Source organism: Macaca thibetana, chromosome 13, assembly GCF_024542745.1.
Source record: "Macaca thibetana thibetana isolate TM-01 chromosome 13, ASM2454274v1, whole genome shotgun sequence".
Taxonomy (NCBI): Eukaryota; Metazoa; Chordata; class Mammalia; order Primates; family Cercopithecidae; genus Macaca; species Macaca thibetana.
This window is the reverse complement of record NC_065590.1, coordinates 91,417,917-91,425,404: the sequence shown is the minus strand read 5'-3', so window position 1 is coordinate 91,425,404 and position 7,488 is coordinate 91,417,917.

Here is a 7,488-nt window from a genome sequence, read left to right as displayed (position 1 = left end):
TTGCATTTTTGTGCTTCTTGTTGTGACTTCATTGTTTAAAATGGTCCCCAAGCACAGTGCTGAAGTGCTGTCTATCACTCCTGAGCACGAGGAGGCTGTGATGTGCCTGACAGTGAGCACGCATGAGTTAGCTAAGCTTCGTTCAGCTGCGAGTTGTGCTGTTGGTCATGAACTGGATGTTAGTGAAACAACAATATGTATTTGATAAGATGTCTTTAAACAGAAACATGTATAAAATAAGGTGATGTATTGACTGGATGACAACAGTGTTGTGATGAGAAACTCACAGGAACCTGGCCCTGTATTTCTCCTAGGAGCTGTGGTTCTGTGTTCACTAATTTGGTGTTCAGGCAGCTTGATAGAACATAACTCCCATGAATAATGAGAATGGACTGTTAACTGTAGTACCAGGCAGAATGGGAGGCCTTAAGAAGCTCCCAGCTGGGTGGGGGCAGGAGACATGGCTGCAAGCGATCTTCTGGATCAATGGTTCCAGTGTCTCCCATGGCTGTTTCCAAGATTTCCCCTCCACCTCTCCACAAATAAAAGAATGGAGCTGGACTTGGTAGACTGGGGCGAATTCTGGCCACGGGAAGACCTGAACACTAAAAAGAAGCAGTCATAGTTCATTGTTGAAAGCTTGAAGTACCCTTGAGTGAGTCTCTTCCTCTTGTCTTCTGTGCCCTTGGCCATCAGCTAGAGAGACTGGACCAGACGATCTCCAAGACTTTCAAACTCCAACTGGCTGTGACTCGTTGAGATTCAGAAAAAAAAGATGAAAATCTTTGTGTTCCTGGAATCACATCATTTGTTAAGTCAGGTCAAAATGTATGCAGCTCCTCACGGTTCCACCCATACCCTGTTTTTGGATATCACAAACATTTATTGGACAGTGATTATGCACCATAAGAAAGGGCTAAAGCTTTTACTTATCTTTTTATTTTACAAACAAACAAACAAACAAAAAAACCTGTATGTCAGGTACTGTTGCAAGCTTTTTATCTGTGTTAATTCATTTAATCTTGACAACGACCTTATGAGGTAGTTACTTCAATTATCTGCATTTCACATATGGGGAAACTGAGGCATGGTAAGTTGAATGAGTTTCTCCCAGGTCACGCGGCCAGTAAGTAGGCAAGGTGGGATTCCAGTCTAGGTGCTGTCTCCCGGAGCCTGAGTCCTGACCCCTGCGCTGCCCTCTCCTGCCTCTCTGTCTATCCAAGCCTCACTGCTCACTGACCAGCAGCAGGAGTATCACCCGGGAGCTTGTTAGAAAGGCCACACCCTAGACCTGCTGAATCCAGCTCTGCATGTTAACAACCCCCCCACTCCCACCCCAGGAGATTCAAACACACAGCCCTATGTTAGATCATTTAACCTTCCTTTGGATGAAGAGGAAGTGGAGCTCAGTGGGATTAAGCAGCCTGGCTAAGGCCACACAGGAAGAAAATGCAGAGATGGGACACTTGACTCAGGTCCTGATGCCACGCTGGAGGTGCCCTCCTGGGCACTCATGGCCGTGGGGAAAAGCGGGAAGCTTCAGTTTGGTTTCAGAGTAAGTTCATATTCATTTGCTTGACAGATGAAGCTTCTCCTCAGAGGAGAAGCCCCGAGATTGAGGGGCGGCACATCCTGTTGACCGAGAGCCAGCCCCTGGCTGCAACCAGCAGGGAACATCTGGATGACATTAGCAGCCTGAGTGTTTGGTTACAGAATCCGTCCACCTGGCCTGGCCACAGCCAGGAAGAGAGAAGAGCTTGGGTTCAAGAGGGAGTTCCAGCAGGAATAAGTAGTAACTGCTAGGAAAAACCTCGGAAGCACATTCCGACGTGGGCTTCAGGCCAGGAGCAAGTGCAAGACTACGTTTTGATGCTGTCCTAGGTGGGACAGAGTTTTCTTAAAGATGTCAAGTTTCCTCAGCGGGGCAGCCAGTGTGACCCCATAGCTGAATCCCAGATCCTCTTGTCTGTCTTGCCGAGGCACCGTTCAGTTTCTGCTCCCGCTCTTCCGGGAGCAGGAGGCTCACTTCCTCCTGAGGAAGTCAGTCTCTTGTCCAAGCCCTCAGACTCCTGAAAAGCCTTCTTGGTGATTAGCTGGAATCCTCCCCGAAGCTTCCAGACTCTGCCTTAGAGATGCAGAACAAATCCCTAAACCATATGATGGTACTTCAGATATGAGAAATCAGCATCTGGTCCAGATCCGAGGGCTGGGGGATGATCAGAGTGTGGAACCACCTGTCCTCTGGGTGGTGCTTGTGAAGGAGGGTGTTGGGGGTTGGGTGGACACAGGTGCCACCCACAACCACCTGAGGCAGCCTTGCTGGGTGGGCACATGAGTGGAGCCCGTTGGGCAGGCGAGAGTCAATTGCAACCCTGAGGCAGGAGAGAGGATGGGGAATGAGGAATAGGGCAGCTGGTGGCCAGGAAAGCTGAGATCCAGGAGGGGACAGGGGAGGAGCAGGTCAACAGGAGTAGGTCAGAAGTACTTCTCTCATGGGGAGTCTGGGCTTGAGCATCTCTGTAGGGTTTGCATTACACCGCTGCCCTCACAGAGCTGTTCAGGGCCTGGAGCCTCTCTCACACCAAGCAGCTTTTCAGAGAAGAGACTTTCAGCTGGGTGTAAAAGGAGAGTCGGAGAATGGGCCCTTTGCAGTTAGATCTACCCAGGCTCAGCATGTCCCAGCCCCAGGCCCAGAGGCAGATTTACACAGCTTTTCTGAATCTTAATGTTCTCACTTGTAAAATTGGAGCGTAAGACCTACTTCCTATCTTTTGTTGTATCCAGTGCTTAAATGTACGGAATGTGGTTAGCACAGTGCTCGACCCATAGAAAAGGTTGCACCCTTTTAAAACATTTTTGGGTGAGCAGGAATTAAAGCTTACATGGCAAGCTTTGCAAATATTTGTTTATGGGCAGGAGGAAAGTGACATAAAAAGGGCTTTTGTTTCTAAGGCACCCGTGAGGCCCATCCTTACTCCTTGAGGAAAATGTGTATCTTGGTTAAGTCCCTGTGAGCCCACGGCTGTTTCCCTCGACTGCTGGGATGCCACCTTAGATATCTGCAGGTCCCCATGATGACACAGGCTTGGAGGGTTTCACAGGCGCCATCTCATTTAATTTAATCCTGGCTGCCACTCTAGGGTCATATTTCTGTTCCGTTTGTACAGATGCAGGAACTGCACTGCAGAAAAGCTTTAGGGAGGCTACGTGACTTGCCTGAGGTCGCACAGCTCCTGAGTGTGGGGGGCAGGGGCACTTTCTCCCGAGTCTCCCCATGAGCGACCCTTCCAGGACACAGAGGCTTTCTGAGGAGGGTGGGTTTGAGCTGGGGGATTCGTCCACCCCCTGACTCAACCTTGGCCCTCTCCTCACCTTGACCTTTCCTGGGCAAGAGGCCATGGGGCAAGAGACCTCCCCAGACCTCCAGGTCCACACCAGGCCCTGGAGCTGGCAAACCTCCTCATCCCCAACGAGGGCGGGCGTCTCCCAAGCAGCACCCCCTCTCCGGAAAGCATAATCAGCAGCAGCTAATCTAATCAGGTGGGGCTCCCACAGCTGAGCCTTCCAGTCGAGAATCCACCCCTGCCCCCGCCCGCCAGGCCCCTTTTCTAAAATCTGTGATCTTCCTGCTTGAAATCACCTTTAATTTCCCTCAGGAATGAACAAGCATTTAGAGGTTTGGTTTCAATTACACCTGGAAAAAAAAGTTTGACACAAATTTCAAGCCAAATAAATTAGGAAACCACAGACCCGGGACTACAAAGCGAGCGATGCGGAGAGGCTGAACTTCATCCCTGGGTGAGCGCAGACCCTGCGCCATGCTCCTCACAGCTCACCAATGCCTGGCCAGGTTTCTCCTCCCCTGCCTGGACTTTCTCCCCCAGGAAGCCTTCTTTGACTGCCCCAGCCACCATGGATCTCTCCCGCCTTTGCTCTCCTAGAGTCACAATTCTGTGGGTGACTCCCTTAGGAAGAGAATCACTTTGTAACCACCTCTTACCTCCCAGCTCTCTCACATTCCCTCACCAAATATGCATCAGTGGAGACCGCAGCAATGATAATTCCCAATTTTCACCTGATTAAACTGATTTCCTTCACCTCATTTTTTTTTCCCTCAACCACCAGAGCAAAGCATCAACCATTGCCCAGGTATCAGCTTCAACAGCACCTCTTTCAGGAAGCCTTCCTTGATTGCTCCAGGTCAGGCAGAGGGTGAGTGCAGGAGGGAATCTGAGGTCCCAACGTATCTGATTCCCAAATCCCTGGGCAATATTAGAGTCTGGCTGGGGATGCAGGAGAGCAGCTCAGGACGTGTGTATGCCGTCACCACCTGCCCACAGGAATGCAGCCATCTAGGGAATGTGGGGGTCCTCAGAGTTGCCCTGAGGGCCAAGGGGTCCCAAGTAAATATAAACAAATTGTCCAATAATCTGGTCTCCAAAGATGGGCCAGGCTCAGAGGTGTGGTCATGCCAGAAAAATCAGCTGATTTTGGCTCCAGAAGACACTAACTGTGAAACTGAGCTGGAGTAGGCATGGACCCTGTCTCCATCAAGGAGGTGGGTGGGATTGGATGGGGACCACTGGGAAGGGGTTTACTCCTCCTCCTGGTTAGATCTCACGGACTGGCACTGCCATCCCAGTCACTTAAGCTGGAAACGCCAATGTGGGCCGTGGCCCTTCCTCCCCGGTCCCCCAGTCCGTGGATCTTATCCTGACAGTTACTCTTGGAGATTTTCAGTCTTCCTCTCTCCGCCTGCCCTCCATTGCCCTTAGCATAGGCTGACATCAACTTATCCCCAAGTCATTGAGGTCTTTGATCTTCCATTTCCCAATTTTGTTTTTGTTTCCAACACAGGAGTCAGGCGGATCTTTTATAAAAGAGAAATCACATCGCCCCCTCTGCTTGAAGCCCCGATGAGGCTCCGAGGCTCTTGTTGACCATGGGAGAAGCTGTTGGTCTCCAGCCTGGCGTGCAGCACCCTCAGGTGTTGCCTCACCGCCCTTCCAAGATGTGCCGTCTCTCTTCGCCTCGGCAGCCGGCCCACCGACCATCCTTCACTGTCACCCCATCTGCACATTCCGTTCTCCCCACCAGCAATGCCTTCCCCCAGCTTCTCTCTACGTCCTGAGAAACCTCAGCTGCTCCTCAGGGCTCAGCTTAGACATCATCTCCTCCATGAAGCCTTCTGGTGACTTGCCTGCCTTAGGTTACTAGCTTTCCTGCATGTTGCTGCCAAAGCTACTTCTACGGTGGAATTTAGCACATTGCCTTACTTGTTTCTGTGTCCATTTTCTCCACGACATTATGAGCTTTTGAGGACAAAGTTTTTATCTGATTAATCTGTGAATGGATAGCACTTACTTAGCAATTCAATAAATATTGGTGGAAGGAAGTAAGAAAGATATGGAGGAAGGTTGAAAGGAATGACAGAGGGGCAAAAGAGAAGAAAGGAGGAAGGGAAGCAGGGAGGGAGGAAATGCCAGAAGAATCCCTGAGACATCTCAGCCAAGTGCCACTGGCCTCAGCTAGTCATGGTAGATGAATATTTGTAAAGGAAGCTAAGCTGATTCAGATGCTTCTGGGAAAAATCCCAACTTCCCAGGCTTGAACTTTAAGCTCCTCACCATCTGGCCCTAATATTTCCTTCTAGCCTCATCTCCCACTATCAGTGAATAAACTCAACCAGCCTGCAGGCAGTGGGCCACAGCCTGGCCCTAGCACTGAAATGCCCACCTGGCTTTCTTATCTCTGAGTCCCTCGGTCCCCAGATCCTACTTGGATGGAACCCCTTGAGAAGTTTTAAGGGTTCTTCCTGGGCATCCAGTCCTAAGGATACTCATCTCTGAAAAGAAAGGGGAGAAAGGAGACGGATACAATGCAGGGTCATGAGGGTGACAGCACAGGGATTTCCAGGATAAGATGGAGCCTCCAAGGCTAGCTGAAGGCTCAGAGGGAGAAAAATGGCTGGACTAAGGCTTGGAGGATGAGCTATGATTGCTGGTGATTAAGGGAGAGGACAGACACTCTAGATAGAGGAGGGGCCTGTGCCCAGGCACAGAGAGCAGGTGCTGTAGTGGATCCACTGCCCTTCCTCTGGCTCAGCCTGGACAATTCCTTTGCATCCTAGAGGTCCCGAACTTTCTTCCTCCGTACGTTCCTCCCTCTCTGACCCTGTGGTCCCTCCAGCCCCTCCCACAAAGCACCTGGCGCCACCCTCTCTCAGTGCAGGGCTCTGGGTCTGGGCCTGTTTTGTTTCACGGTCAGAGGTGTGAGCACGAGTCACCCTCTTGCTCCTACTGGTCTGGAAGCACCCTAGAAACAGGTGGCTCATCCTTGAGGTCGTCTCTAGCAGAGCCTGAAACAGGCATTCAACTGATGCAAATCTAAACACAACTGTAGCTATGACTATCGGGTGCTGTGTCGGACAGCAGAAGTGCAGAGACAAATACAACCAGTAGATTCACGTCACCTTTTCTATCTAGGGCATACTCAGCCGGTGCTAAGTGCTTGGCATTTGTCCTTGTAGCAACCTGGTTCCCAATTGGGTCACTGTGACAGAGGAGAAATGGGAGGCCAGAGTCATAGATCCCACAAGGGGCCAAGCCGGACCTCAAACCCAGGGTGTTTTGAGTTCTAACTTAGCATTCTTCCCCAACACCCCAAGTGCCTTCCCTGTTCCCAGGATTGTCCTGGAACTAACTGGGAGTGAAGCGAGTGAGGCAGTGCTGAGAGATCTTTGAAGGGCTCTGCAGGCCAGCGGGTCCTCAGGCCTCACGCTGGGAAGCCCTGGCTGCTTCCTGGACAGGAAGGCAGCACAGGGGAGAGGGCAGGTGCCTGGGGACCCTGGGACCCTGGCCAGATCCTCCTTATGCACGAGCCACAGGGAACACAGCCTACAGGACAGGCCAAGGAGCATCCCACAAGGATGGACACGGTGAAGGGTGAAGTCAGGCTGTCCCATATTATCCAATTTTTCTGGCACCAAAATCCCTGCTCCCCCAGGTCAGCATACTGCTCCAGTGATGACAGCGCGCATGCAGTCAGAATCAGAAACACATGCATGAGAGGAACTGTGTGGGTTCAATGAACCCGAGAGGTTACACTGTGAGGGAAGGACCCACCAGACTGGACTACTAGAATTCTGGAAGTCTACACCATGTCTGTCTGGCAAGGTCCCTGGCTTCAGGCACGGCCTTGTCCCCACACCCCACACCCAGCCAAGTATAGTGAATATTCACTCAAGTATAGTGAATGCCAAGGGCTTCGCAATCATTTCAGTAATGGCTTGATATTCCAGAAGATCTAACACCATGCCCAGATGGGACTTCAGGTGTATAAAGTGTTTTTACCTCCAGCCGGTTCCTACCGTGTCCCTGAGTACTGGAGTTCACCCCCATCCCAGGTGAATAGCAGGCCCCAAGAGATAACATGCTTTGCCAAGGTCACACCTTTATTTCAATGACACAATCCTTTATCAACACCCAC